The 15787-nt window shown below is 39.3% G+C and overlaps 1 long non-coding RNA gene across 1 annotated transcript in view; it reads right to left on the bottom strand.

Moving 5' to 3' along the window:
• Nucleotides 1-287: 287 nt before the first annotated feature.
• LOC124862357 overlaps nt 288-15787 on the bottom strand; it is a 19173-nt gene continuing 3673 nt past the window's right edge. The window contains exons 2-3 of the long non-coding RNA XR_007036909.1: nt 4447-4620; nt 288-994 (exon numbers count right to left, since the gene is read on the bottom strand). This is a non-coding gene — a long non-coding RNA (uncharacterized LOC124862357). The remainder of the gene's footprint in view (nt 995-4446; nt 4621-15787) is intronic.

The raw sequence follows: 15787 nt of genomic DNA, 5'->3' as shown, positions 1-15787 counted from the left end.
TCCACGCTCCATGTTCTCATATCTTACTGTGTTGTGATTTTTTTTTTGCCTTTTATGTTTTATTAAAGTTCTTCATCTCCCCTTCATCTCCAGGCTTTCATTCTGCACCATGGTCCAGCTCCAAAACTGCACATTCTGACAGTTTTGTCTATTTTCTGTTAATCAGATAACATTTAAATTATGTTAGTCCATCGATAAAATAATAAAACAGTTTATTCCTTGTGTATCTACAGAGTAGAAACATGACAAAAAATGATTGTTCTTCAATAAATACAGTACAGGACAAATGCTAGATTAAACCAAGCCATTAACGCACAGTGAAGTGAAAACAAAACACAATAAAAGACGTTCCTCTTAATTAAAACTCAAAATAACTGTATGCAATTTTCTTCATGAATAGAAATGTTTAGCACCCTTTTTCTCCCTCGCTCTGTTTGACTAACAAATATCTGATTTACAAATTTAAAACATAAGATGTGTGTTTACCTAATAATAAAAGTCTGAAAATGGACTAAATAAAAACATATTTACAAGTGGAACATAAACAACACCACTGCCATCGACAAAAAGTAAATACGGGTCATCTATTTTTTGGCAGGTTTCATTCTTGTTGCGTTCCTTCTTCCGAAAGATGTCCCGCCACCTTAGTTTATGCTCAGGAATGCTTATTTTTTGTTCCAGCCTGGTATAAGAGAAGTTAATGTCTTTGTTTTAGTAATCAGATGTGCCTCTCATAGATGGGATGCAGCTCCTCTTTGGATACGTTTTTGGCTCAGTTTGAGGTATCAGGATCAGAAAGTTCTGCAGCAAACTGATGCAGAGCTTCAAGACATGTTCAACATCAAACAGGACATAAAACAGGGCTATCTGTGGTGTAACACGGGTTTATGTTGGTGTAAACTCTTTGAGGAGGGGAAACATCCAGGCTAGATGACAGGATGTTGTACGGCAGCTCCACAAACTGATGAATGCTCTCTTCATACGATGGAGGAGACTGTATGGATCACAAAGAACATAGGTCTTGAGCTTGTTGTTAAGGATAAAATTTTTTAGTCAATAGATTTTTAATTTTAATGCCCTGTGGACATTCACCCCTGTAGTCATACTAACGTTAGACCTATCACAGACACACATACAGACACATGTATATGTCACATAAGGGGCACACGGTAATGCAATGACCATACAGTCAATACAAAGGAGGTAAGAAATTTATTTCAATGAAATATATACAAAAATGACAATCCTGCTACTTATAGTCCTTTAAACACCTGTTATTTGCTACTAATCCAGCTAATAATCCATGAGAGCTCTTGTGGTGTTATGGAGGGTGGGGGTGTTCAATGCAGGCAGTGGGCTCCCTTGACGCTGTCCAATCGGTCTAACCTGCCTCCATGTCAGGCATAATGTTGCTCTTGACGCTGTGGGGTGCCTCGTGTCTGACTGCCTGTGTGTGTGAGTGCTGTGAAGTTACCACTCTTCTCATTATTGTAACATATTATGCAATTCCAGGTGACACACTAGCACACACACACACACATTCACACACACACACACCCCATACAAGTAATCCAGAAAGTTGCAGGGCATACAAGCACAGGTTCACATTATATCAATGAAACCTGTCTACCGTGAGAGCCAGATGCTACCCTGATTTAATAAAGCACATTCAATTAGGATACCATTCAGATCTTCTGTCTGTAGAGCAAAGCTGCCCTGGCACATGTAGGCTGGTTGCCTACATGTGCCCTGGCACATGTAGGCAACCAGCTTCTCCATGTGGTCTGCCTGATATGCAACAGGACACGTGAAAAAAAGAGAAAATCTTATTTTCATTTGCAGGACCTTAAATTTAGATTCATTCTTTACCAATAGTAACAGATTTATGACACATTTGTGAACACTGTCACTCATAGGTGTGTTTGTATTAAGTTTTGTTTTCTTAATATTTTCAATAAATTTTTTTTATTTGTTTTAAAACCCTAAACATACTCTGAGTCCATGAACAGAACAATGGTTACTTTTCAAATAAATGCACTTTTATTTCAGTTTTGTTTTAAGAAATTTCAGCTCTTTTTGAATTGACTTCTTCAGCTCTGGTTGTGGACGAAGTAAAGCAGAGAAATTGGGTATAGCAGGTCAATTATAATTGGTTTAAAACAAACTGTTTATCCTCAGACACAAACTGGTTCTCAAGAATAAAACTAAACAGCAGTTCACAATAAACGGATGGATTACAGCATTCAACAGAGGGGATATCCTCAGGTTTCACACTTACAATAAAGCCTTAATTCTTCTCCCCATGAGGTTTCACAGCCATTCATAAAACATGACCTAGAAAATCTCACATGTTGTTCGAGCTAGTTAAGATCATGTAATTAAAAACATTCCCAACAACAACCAGGATGAGCAAGTGGCTCAGTAACTCACGTGATTATAAAGACTACATCAGGCTTTTACTTTTTTACTGAGGTCCAGGTTTTGTTTGCTGATTCAGTTCAGATGCCAATTCTATTTTTCCGGCAAAGTTCTATAAAACCCGTATCTTATTTGTGTAAGTTTGTTTTAATTTTAAGATCTGTGTGTGAGAAACATTGACCAAAAAAGAAAATTGTGGTGCAGGTTCCTTGACATAGTGGTTCTGAATTTATCAGACAATGAAGGGGTTACAAGTTTATGTTCAGCTATATTAGTAGTTTTTTTTTTTAAACTCAAATTAATAGCACATCCTGAAAAAGTAGGAATTGAGGTTGTCAGAGTTTTAATTGATTCTGACTGACCACCAGTCAGAGTCAATCAAAAGAAAACGGATCGAGTTCAGTTTTTGGCTGATTGATCAGTGGATCAAAACTAACTAGCCTTTAAGGATGCATATTAACAGTTAATACTCCTGAAACTGTTAGTCAAAAATAAAGAATACATTTTAAACATGTTCGAAAAAACAAAAGACAGCAAGTCCAACTGTTTTTGTCTCATGCACTGGGGCTGTAATGACCTGGATTAGTGAGAATATACACTAAAGGCAGTTTAAGAGCAACTGCTAATGTTGGCCTTCAATAATTAGTGTCCAAAAATAATTAGCTCCATTACAAATGTTATAAGCTTTGGCTGTGCATATGTTGTTTTTTTTACTACACTTGAGCCCATCGAACAGGACTATATTTAGTCAAGTCCAATTAAGATTTTGTAAGTTAAAAAAACTGAGTCAGTAGAGTGGGATTTTCAGCTGCTTCCATCCACTATATTTGTGTTTCATACTAAACACTGTATCACAGGTCTCATCTGAGTTGCTATGTAACTGATATGTCTATGTGTGGTCTCTGGGGTTGATTTTGGATTAAATTGTGTACAAATAACAGCTTTCTCTATCACTGTCATAGGTTTGTCAGAATCAAGCTGTACTAAACTTAAACATAAAAGCAATGCTGGACCCAGTCATGTTACAAAGTTCTGTATCTCATGTTTTTTTTGGTTTTTTTAATGACTTAGAGAACCTTCTGTAGCGTGCAGGGCTTTAACTCTTTTTTTAAAGAATAAAATTAACATGTTTGTATTTACATTACCAATTAATCTGGTCCTACTTCAGCTGGTTGGAACATTTTTCTTCTTCTTTCATTATCTGTCTGATAAAAATCAAGCAGCTTCAAGCTTTTTAACAGAGTTCTCTTATCTTTTAATTGCTCGGGGACCCTCAGGCAACACGAGCAACCCCACACCCTGTGTCTTGTCTTACACCCACACCACACACATGCACAAGGCTGCAAGTGTTTTAATGCTATACTGCCTCCAGCTGCAGGACAGATGGGGGACAATGAGCGGGCATTACTATCTGAATTCACTCTCACATTGAGCCCAAAAAAGGGGGGAAGGACACTTGCTATTTATTGACCATTGCTGTGATGGGCAAAAAGCAGCCAGTGTGAGGGTGCTTTCATGTGTGTGTCATATTAGGGAGTGTTTGATTTAGAAAAACGACGGAAGGTCAGAGAAGAGGACAGAGCTGCATTCTTGGCCTCATGGATGAAGCCTCTAATTATGTTTGATGTGGCTTTTTCTCATTACCTTGTTTGCTCAAGCAGTGTGTGAACCCTAAGCTCAGCAAAAGATCAACAAGGTAAAACGTTGAAAGCACCAACTCAATGCACCAGCAAGCTTCAGAGGAGCCGATAGTGCATCCTGTTTATCCCGATCCAACTGCAGTCTAATCTCTTGCAACAGAATTGTGTGCCAGTGAAACAATCACAGATAAAACCTACTTAAAATTATCTTTGTGTGTGGCTAACCCACAGATATTAAGCAGGTTTGCTTGATAGAAGTAATAACTGTCCGCAAATCCCATTAAAAACAAAAAAAAAACAGATCAACAAAAAGCGATGAAGGTCTTCATTGTCACAGCATCTGACTGTATCAATGGCTGTAACAAAGTCTTAAATTAATTTACCTTACCTCAGTAACAATGGGTCCATTGAGGCCAAAACGGTCAGCAATCATCATGTGGATTTGCCTCTGGCGGTCCTTCTTTCGGACGCTTTCTTAGGAGGGGAGCCTCGGCAGGGGGACCTCCAGGGTGGGCAGGCTGTAGCTGGAGGGCAGGCCAACGTAGAACAGCTCACCTGTCAGCTAAAAGACACAGAGGACACTGCATGTTGGTACATATTCATGACTTTATTTTGAGTTATTGCCAGAAGCAGTGACTTGAGAAAAGGATCACCGTCCTTGCCAATTTCTGTGTAAATTATAAAGAATACATGTGTTCCTAGAAGTGGGGTGACTTGGGTATTGCTGTCATCGGGGATCTGAGTCTGCTCCAAACAAAGATATCCAACCAGGGTCTGTCTGCTGCTGTAATACTGAGGAGGAGCATCCTAAAACAAACAGCAGTGAGTTGAGAAGATGTTATTAATATGCATCCTTAAAGGCAGATTATACAGTGCATTTCACAAGTATTCATACCCCTTGAACCTTTCCACATTTTGTGATTTCACAACTAAAAACTTCAATATAGCTTAGTGGGATTTTATGTGATAGACCAATGCATATCTGAATAGTGTGCCGGGAATTTGTATTCTAACCTCTTAATTTGGAAGTCACCTAATGTTAAAGATTTTCCATCTTAACATTTTTTTTTATGTGATTATGCTCCATGTTTTCTTGCTTTTACATGATACTTCATTCATCTTTCTGATTCACATGTTTTTTTTATCTCTGTTCTCTTATTTTCCTATACATGTTGAATTGCTCTTTGTATGAAAGGTGCTCTTCAAATAAACTTTCTTGTCTTGCCCTGGCTAATTCTGTAAATAATGACAACCTTTGCATAACCTGACAAACTGAACAAGGAAAGTATTATGTAGTAAAGCAACAAAGACACTCAGGAATACTCTGGTGGAGCTGTAGACAACCACAGTTCAGGAGGGTGAATCTGTCGACAGGACAGTTTTAGCCATGCCCTTAACAAATCTAGCCTGTATGGAAAAGTGGCAAGAAGGCATTAATTAAAGAACTTGAGTTTAGAAACACGATAAACGTGAGAAAAAAAAAAAAAAGTACCCTTGTCAGATGGTAGCAAAATGCAAACGTTTTGGCTTACATGCAAAATGTTATGTTTGTAGGAAACACCCTGAACACACCATGAAACATGGTTATGTCAGCATCATGCTGTGGGGGTTGCTTTTCTTGAGAATGCACAGGGAAGCTAATTAGAGTTTAAAGGAGGATGAATGGAGCTAATGAATGGAGCTGCAAAAGTATTGAGACAGTGATAAGTTACCTTCCAGCCTGACCATGACCCTAAACATAGAACCAGCACTACATTGTAAAGGTTTAGATCCACCATATTCATGTGTTACGCTTGCCCAGTCAAAATTCAAAACTAAAGCCAATTAAGAATCTGTGGCAATACTTGAAATTTGCTGTACACAGATGCACCAACTCCATTCTGATTCAGCTATTTTGCAAAGAACGAGTAAAAATGTGAATCTCTACCTGTGCAAAACTGTACCTTGTTCTGGTTTATCACTCAATCTCTGGGGCTCTGTATTCTAACAGACAATACATGTTGTTGTTATTTGCGCATCTGCAATTAGCCAGAGTGTCATTATGTTCGAAATAGCTCGGACCCACATACAGAAAACACTCAGGAGGAGGAAGTAAAATAAAGGTTGTTTATTGAAAATATAGTCAGGAATGGAACGGACGAAATATCTCACTGTAAGGAGAGAAGTGAAGAGAATGGATGAATACGGGTAACGGAGGGAAAAACTAAACTAAGAGCAAATAGTTATTTTGATACTGAGATCAGCTTACTGAGTTATGATGGTCAGGTCGCCAGGGGGAATGAGATTCAGGATCCAGGTCTTAAGCAGGTATTTCCGTAGAGAGTTCACTTGGTGCTGCTCAGGTTACCGTAAACAAGTTTGGTGTGCGGTGGCTTACGTTGGAGGGTGGACACGGTACGCTTGTGGCTTGGCTCAGGAGACGAAGAGGACAGCAAGCTGCCAGCTTAATGCGAATCCAAACGAAGGTAGATTACAGGATAGGAATCCTCAGAACGAAGACAGGCTTGATCATCCAGAGTAACTTTCAGAAACGTAGTCCAGAAAACTCAGTGACAGATACAAACCTTAGGCTTTCACAAGTTAAACGAGGTCGAAGTACAAAGCATAACTAGGAGTGTGACTAGAGTTTGTACCACTGTGGCAAAACACTCTCACATTGAAGTGCTGGCAGCCTCCTGCTTAAGTACTCCTCCCGGCAATCAGTTTAATAAGTCGCACCTGTCACTCAGCACACCTGAGAGCTCCAGCACCACCTGAGAATGAGCACATGTAGCAAGCACAAAAATACAAACACAAACCCAGATCCTGACACAAAGATCCACTAACTTCAGCCCAATTGACCAATTTTCATGCCTTCTTTCTTCTGTATGGGCCCTGAATGGTTTAGTAGCACCATAAATTACTAGATCAACAAGGCGACAACACGACCACCCTCCGATTTCCGTACCTCCTTCTTCTCCCACCCCCTCTATTAAACAATAAAACACATCACTGTCTCACTGTATGTGGTGGTGGGATGCAGAAAAAAGGCTGACAGAAAACCAAGTTAATTGCCTCGCGTCTAAATGAGTGTCCTTTGTGAGGAGGACAATGTGATGTACTGCTGTGTCACGAGTGTCCAAGAGGTCTTTTCAGTGTTCTCCTTTTAGCTGCAGGAGGTATCCATTAATAAGCACACTCCAGTGCACATTATAACCCTTTATGTCAGAATTATATTTGTTGCTTGGATGAGACCAAAGCTGAACATTAGGAGCAATAAGATTCTTCTGACTCGAAACTTTGATGCTATGGTATGGTATGATAGAATTAAATTGATCATTTTCAAAGGGCAGATTAAACTATCACATTTCTCACACTCAAAAGTGAATCACAGCGGCGACCTTTGAAATATCCCTCTCAAACACAATGAAAGGGAGCTTCTGTTTGTTCGCTAACCTTCCTGAAATTTTTCTTAGTTATAATCCAAACAATACTTGCATTGTCTGTTTCTGGATCTTAACTAGAGGAATTATTTTTTGAAGAAAAACATAAACATTAATTATCTTTTGACAACACTTCAGCAAGTAAATGAAGCCTGTCTCATTTTATAAGTAGCACTGTGTGTATTAATGTAACTGGAGGCCAGTTTGACAAAATTTGGTCTGGGATAAAGGCTCTCTTGGTTCCTTAAACTAGGCAGCAGATCCATCTAATCCAACCCAAACCACAGCTAAGCAAACTTCCTGTCAGTTGAAGGAGGGAGATACGTGGTTTTGTTCCTGCAGTTCAAAGATAACACTCAGACCTCACCCCTGGGACTAATGGAGATGAGAACCAAGTCAGGAAAAGGGAAGTTTAGAGAATGGACAACCAGTAAGGGGTTACCATCTTTAAACTGTTTATATTTCTTCCCATAAACCTCATCCTGCACCAATATTACAGATAATCAAGGCTGTTATCTGCTTGTAAAACAGTTCATACATGTTGATATTTTTCATACATTTTTACATTAGAATCCTTCATCTTCAGCCTTCATTTGAGATTTTACATGATAAACCAGCCATACTTAAAGGGAAAGGAAAATGCAAAATGAACAAAAAAAAAATCTGAGCTTCCATGACTCTACTTTGTAGGGCCACCGATCGCTGCAACTACAGCTGCAGGTCTTCTGGTATGTCACTACCAGCTTTGCACTTCTAGAAACTGAAATGTTTCTAAATTATTTCATGTAAAATAGCCCCAGCTCAGTCAGATTATTGTGAATCCATAGTGAATGTCAAATTTCAGCTTTGCCACAGATTCTCAATTTGATTTAGGTTTGGACATTGACCGGGTCATTCTGACACATGAATATACTTTAATCCATAACATTCTATTGCACCTCTGCTTGTATGTTTACTGTCTTGATGGAAGGTACCTTGCATCCTCTAACAGGTTTCTTAATGAATTCCCCTATATTTAGCTCCACACATCTTCACACCAAGTCTGACCCGTTTCTCTGTCTCTGCTGAAGAAAAGCACCCCCTCAGCATAATGTTGCCACTTATATGTATCAGAGTAGGATTTGTTTGTTCAGGGTACAGTGCAGTGCTAGTTGTATTGTCACTTATGGTGTTTTGTCAATTTTGGTCTCATCTGACCAGAGCACCTTCTTCCACATTATTGTCTCCTCTACCTGGCTTGTGGCAAACTGCAACCATCATTTCTTATTGAAGGGTTGCAGTTGTGCCATAATCTTTCCATGTTTAGGTAAGGGATTTATCAGAGATCCTTGAGATATTGAATGCTTGGAATATTGTTTCATATCCTAAACTTGCTTCACAACTCCCAGAAAATGTCAAATCTATTAAAATGTCATTGACAGTGTCACATCTACACACATGGAAACACTTTATATATCTAAAAGATTAGTTTCTGTTATTTCACATGCAGTGCCAGTGTCAGAGCAAAAAATGCGATTTACTCTGATTTAATTACATTGGTGGTGAAGTTTCATCAGTATGCATGGTAAGTGCTAATTCTGTCCAATTCCATTAGAATCACTGTGACTCCCTGAGATATTTCTGGAGGGCAGCTAATTCAAAACTGAGGCGAATCCATTGCTGCACAACGATCATATCAAGCTTATTCAGTCCTTTCGCCACAGCCAGACAAAACTTAATCTGACACTTGTTAATGGTGGTGCACACACACTTCTCTCTGTCAGCGTGTCCTGCACAACTGAACATGCAGATCACCTTCAAAAGAAAGCTCAGCACAAAGGAAAGTTTTTACCCCATTGCTTTTTTTCCCCTCGCTGAACGACTCACCATATCTCCATGTGGGTCCTGATAGCAGCAATGTTTGCAGCAATGGGGATCTTTGCGGTAAATAATGGAAAGCAGCACGATGACAACAAAAAAGAACACCAGAGAAGAAACTCTTTCCAAACAGAGAAAGGAAAGCATTTAATCAGCAATTATTGCTTGTTTATGGAAACACGTTGTGGACTAGATATTAAAGTTCTGAAAATGAAGAACAAAAATAAAAATAATTTTACTATTGGAACACTTTCAGATAGAGATGCAGCTAACAATCCGCAATAAATTGGATTTGGCCAATTTTCCGTCAACTGGATCTGATTAGAGATCTGCAGGTCAATGACTTCTACTTTTTCTTTGCCTGTTTATTAAAAGCTTCAGAACTAAGTGGTTACATTTCCTGAAACTTAGAGGCTACTTTCTGGAACTTATCAGTTATTTTTCTAAAACCTTCCTGGAACCTACCAGATATTTTTGGTAACTCACCAGTGGTTTTCCAAAAACTGTAGTAGTTTTACTGAAAGTTTAATGGAATCTACTAATTACTTTCTGAAAACCTATTTAGTACTTTTCGGAAGCTACATCAGTTATTTCTCAGAACTTTCCCTAAACTTACCAGAATATTACCAGATACTTCTAAGAATTTCCCAGGTCCACCAAAGCAGCGAAATCAGAATCAAAAACCTTTTTTTAATCCCTTAAGGACAATTCTGTTTATAGTTTCCCTCTAAATTCCTTGGATAGGAATAGATTTATTATCTAGAAGTACCAAACATCACATGTGCTTTGATGCATAAAAGAAAATAATCTAGTAATTCCTTTATGTTACATCAGATTCAAAACTACTGTCTCTGTCAAACAGCCTGCAGGACATTTCTTTAAACTTTAAATGTTGTTGTCGTTAGATAGAGAAATGTTACACCTCAAATTCAAACTGAAATTGGTGTCGGCCTGGAAAATCTTGATTGGTGCATCTGATCAGGTTTTCTTTTTTGAAACAATTGTTTTTAATAACAATTAAACACAATGATATATGGCAATGTGTCATAGTAAAATATAAAAAATAAAGTCCCACTGGCAGCACCTGAAACAAGATCTGAAACATGGAAAAACTTGAGTTTACAAACATACCTGATCTGATTATGCTTCCTATGAAGCAACATCAAGATGTTTTCTTGTCCTTGGAAGTAATTAAGTTATTAAAAGTAAATATTGACCTGGATAGTTAATGAGAATTTTAATGATTTACTTACAGCACGCAGCGAGCACTGTGAGCTGATCCGAGGTCAGCTGTGAGGAGGGAATGGTCGGACTCGCAAATGTGGACATTTCCTCTGCCTGAAAGGTTAAAGTTGCTTTTACAAATCTTCCCGAGCTCTCCAGCCTCAGTGCAAAGACTCTCATCTTATACCTCAGGAAAAGGAATAAAGGAATTTCAGTTCAGAAGCGCTTCATCTTGATTGCCTTCTCCGCAAGGAACACATGGGATCCCTAACTCTCCTCGCCCGGTAAACACGCTGCAGCGTTAAGGAGCGCGTAGACGAGCGCTGACTGACGCCCTCCGCCAGGCTGCGTGGCAGAAAAAAAAACAAGGCTGCCTTTACGCACTGCCCCATCAGCCGTATGACTCAGAGATCATAGCGTTAGATTTGTTTCACTTGGTCTCTGTGTGCACATGAGATTGCAAAGAGGGCTTGTAAAACAACTAGTCACTGAGCTGCTTCCTCCACCGGTTTAATTAATGGCATCCAGACTATAGGTTAACACACGACATGCCTGAGCCTGGGTCCTGTTACCCTGGAGACGGTGGGGGTCCCATCCTGAGGGTATTTCTAAGCAGACAAAGAGCCAAAATGTTGCATTGGTATTCATGGATGGATTTCTACCCAAATAGTCTGAGCTACTCATTTAGTTATAGATATTTTTCAAATGTGAATTAAGATGAGATAAAATAAGATCAGACTTTATTCATCCCTCAAGTGGGAAATTTAATTGTCACAATTAAATTAAGGAGAGATGTGGGATCTAATTTTATGTTAAACCTACAAAGAGGCATAAATATGTCATCTATAACCACCTCCAGACCGAAGGCAAAAATTAGATAGGGAACAAATACCTGAGGCTTCTTCTAAGATATTTAACAGCCCAACAACTTAAAGCTTGTATTTTAAATATGGTATGTGTTTATAGTGTTTTTCCCCCCAAGAATAGCCAATTCTAGTAAAATACATTGTAAATGTAGCTTATGGTAACTCTGGAAGAGCTCCAGAGACAAGGACAACCATGCTTTGCTCTAAAACTCTCTGCTCCCTTACAAATGTTCTCCATTTTAGCTTTTTAGATGCAGTTAAATGTTTCAGATCATCAAATACATTTTAACATCAGACAAAGATAACCTCAGAAATGACAAAAAAGCTATCCAAACCAAACTGATGCCATATGAGAAACCAATTGCCCCCCCTAACATTATAAGTGGTTGTGCCAGGCTTTGCAATAACATGAATAGGTCTTTTACTTTGCTGTGGAAGAATTTTGGCCCACTCTTCTTTGCAGAATTGTTTAAATTCAACTACTTCGGAGGGTTTTCAAGAATGAACGCAATGTGTCACCTCAACCTCTCAATCAGACTTCAATACAACTTTGACTGGGACATTCCACCTTTCAGTTAGTTTTTAGAGCCATTTAGAGGTGGACCTGCTGGTGTGCTTTAGATCACTGACCTGCTCAATAACCCACTTAAACTGATGGGCAGACATTCTTCTTCAGGTTTTTCTGGCAGAGAGCAGAATTTATGGTTTAGTCCGTTACAGCAAACCTGGAGAAGAAGACTCACGCTGTCCAAAAAGTTAAACGTTTGTCTCTCCAGTCCACAGAATACTTTTCCAAAGGTCTTTGGGATCAAGAAAATGTTTTTTGGAAAATATGAGATGGGACTTTGCGTTGTTTGGGTTTGGCCTTGGAACCCCGAGATTTGATATGTGCCCAGTGTCTTTTTGATTGTTGTCTTATTGAGCACTGACAATAGCAAATGTCTCTTGCAGGGGTTTAAATGATATTCTGGGTCATTTTGTAACATAGTGGATGAGTTGTGCATGCAGTCTTAAGTAATTGTTGTAGGCTGGTCTCTTCTGAAAAGCTTCTCCACTGTACCTTGTTTTCCTTATTTGTGGATAATGGCTCCATGTAAGGGAATTCTTGATTTTACAAGTGTGGCAGAAATCAGGACTTCCTGTGGCTGGTAAGATTGAACAAAGACAATTTAAAAATTTTTACATAGGGCCCATAGCTTTTTTCTTCAAATTTGAAAACTATTTTTTTGTTCATTCATTTATTATATTCTAATATAAAAAAAAATGTGTTTGATGATGTGAATGTTTTAAGTGCGATTAAATGAGCAAAAACAGAAAAAATCAGTAGGAGGTAAATACTTGTTCAAAGCACTGTAATTATTCGTAAAAATAATCATATATGTTTAGTTTAACTTAGATTGTCTTAACTAACTACATATTTCTATTGACTGATTTATTATTTTATGATTCTAACTTTTTTCCCAAAAAAGAGCAAGAAACCATGGAACAGTGATGTGTTTGACAGCGACCAAGCTGGCTTAATGTGCCGACTCCTTTAGACAATAGAGGGAATCTCTTGTCTCTTGAATCTCTTGATTTGCATTTGTTTGCAGGCAAAAGCTAAAAACATTTAAGCATTTTTCTGTCAGTTGTCTGAACATATAGTGATTTCATGAAACCAATCAGGCACGCTGACAAACATAGATCATGCCATACGTCCAGTTATACATAGATTTTCTTCTCTTATACCTTTTGAATCATCTTAATACAAGAGGGGGGGTGATACCTTGGACAGTTCGGTAGCCTAGGGCAACGCTGAGACACAGAATAGACAACCATAGACGCACATTCAGATCTTAGAATAACAGGGTCACCAGTTAACCTATCATTTAACAGTTAACATATCAAATGTAAAGGAGGTGGACTGGCAGTACTTGTGAACAAGAGATGGTGTCATCCAGGACATGTAACTGTGAAGTGTCGTCTCTGCAGTCCAGATATTGAACTGTTGGCAGTAAGTTTTCGTCCATATTATTTACCCAGAGTTCACCAGTGTTATTTTGGCAACAGTTTACGTTCCACCTTCCGCTGTTGCCAACACTGCATGTGATGCCATCAACTCAGTTGTTGCTAAGCTACAGACACAAAACCCCAATGCTTTTGTGGCAATTTCTGGTGATTTTAACCATGCTTCACTCTCTGCTACACTTCCAACGTTTCAACAATTTGTCAGCTGCTCTACCAGAGAAAACAAAACATTGGATTTGTTTTATGCAAATGTCAAGGACTCATACATCTCTACAGCAAGACCTCCTCTAGGCAAATCAGATCACAATCTTGTTTTCTCTGCTCGAAATATAAGCCCCTTGTTCAGAGGCAACCTGTAATAAAGAGGACTGTGAGAAAATGGTCACATGAAGCTGAAGAAGCTCTGTAAGGTTGCTTTGAGGGTACAGACTGGGACGCACTGTGCCAGCCACATGGAGAGGACATCAATGCCATGACTGAGTGTGAAACCGACTATATAAACTTCTGTGTGGATAACATCATCCCCACCAGAACCGTGAGATGCTTCCCCAATAACAAACCTTGGATCACCAGTGACCTGAAGGACCTGCTTAACAAGAAAAAAAGAGTCTTCAGAGAGGGAGACAGAGAATTATTGAGGAGTTTACAGAAGCAACTTAAAGTCAAGATAAGAGACAGCAAGGAGGTACAAGAAGAAGCTGGAGAGCAAGCTCCAGCAAAACAATATCAGAGATGTGTGGACAGGGATGAAGAAGATCACAGGCTTCAAGCAGAAGGATGATCAGACCGATGGAGGTCTGGACAGAGCCAATGAACTAAACACATTCTTCAATAGGTTCAATTCAGAAACAAGCTTCACATCCTCCTCTCCTGCTCACAGCCAAACAGACATTCCACCCTCCTTTGACCCACAGGATCCACAGCTGTCCAGTAACACCTCAATTGTTTTATCTTCCACCTCAGCCCTAGACCCTTCTGCTTCTACATGTTTGCCTTCAACCATATCAGAAGATGCTGATGCTTCCTTTGTTTCCCCCTTCCACCTGTGTGTCTCAAGAAGTCAAGTGAAGAGACAACTGGAGAGATTGAATCGGAATAAGGCTGCAGGTCCAGATCATGTCAGCCCTAGAGGAGAAAGTAGTGGACCACTTCGTGGCATGGTGTGGAAACAATCCTTACATTTTGAACGTAACTAAAACAAAGGAGATGATTGTAGATTTTAAGAGAAACAGGAATAAGTCAAAAACTATTTCTATCATGGGAGAAGAAGTGGAGGTGGTGGAGGAGTATAAATATCTCGGTGTTCACCTGGACAACAGACTAGAGTGGAGATGCAACTGTGAAGCCATCAACAAGAAGGGACAGAGCAGACTGTACTTCTTGAGGAAGCTTAGGTCCTTTGGTGTTTGCAGCAAGATGCTGCATATCTTCTATAAGTCTGTTGTGGAGAGTGTGATCTCTTCTGCCATCATCTGCTGGGGAAGCAGCATCAGAGCCAGGGACTTAAAAAAGCTCTTCAAGCTGATAAAGAAGGCTGGCTCTGTTCTGGGGACTCCTCTGAAACCTCTGGGGATCATTGTGGAAAGACGGATTCTTCATAAAATGAAGAACATTATGGAGAACCCTGAGCATCCTCTTCATGAGACTGTCCTACAACAACAGAGTGTCTTCAGTCAGAGGCTTCTTCAGATCTGCTGTAAGACGGAGCGCTACAGGAGATCCTTCCTGCCCACAGCCATCAGCATCTACAACGGCTCTTTGAGGAAACCCTCATAATGAGCTACAACAACATTTAATTTCCCTTTGGGATTAATAAAATATTTTTGAATTGAACTGAATTGAATTAAGGGTTGCTGACTCTCACTTTTCTGAATTGAGGTTCATGCTTTTTCTCCATTTCTACCTCACTTGCTCTGCCCTGATAAATGTCACATCCCAATGAGGGACAAGTAGAAGCTCATTGCAAAGCATCTTTTTATTTAAAGTGCAGTTTGTGATTTCCCATTCCAAACACAGTGGCAATTGTTGCTTTTTGATGTTTTCCAGACACAGTTGGGAGGGAACTGCTTTTGAAGTACGAAAGTCAAAGGTTTGTACACAATCGCAGGCATTTTAATACTATATAACAACTTATTTGTGTTGACAATGATCAGAGCTTATTTGATCCAATCTATCTCATGACAGGAGCCAGATGTGTCATACCCACACTGGCTATGTGCAGTTTTGTGTGTGTGTTGTGCTTTTCCCTCTGCTTCAGGGTGTGACTGACAGGTGCTGCTGCACAGCTGTTCCTAATCTGATCATAATCAACTGAGCTTTATAAGGAGCTGGAACCTGGAAGGAGATGTCAGCT

The sequence above is a fragment of the Girardinichthys multiradiatus genome, chromosome X, assembly GCF_021462225.1.
Source record: "Girardinichthys multiradiatus isolate DD_20200921_A chromosome X, DD_fGirMul_XY1, whole genome shotgun sequence".
NCBI lineage: Eukaryota > Metazoa > Chordata > Actinopteri > Cyprinodontiformes > Goodeidae > Girardinichthys > Girardinichthys multiradiatus.
This window is presented reverse-complemented; position numbering and strand designations above follow the sequence as displayed.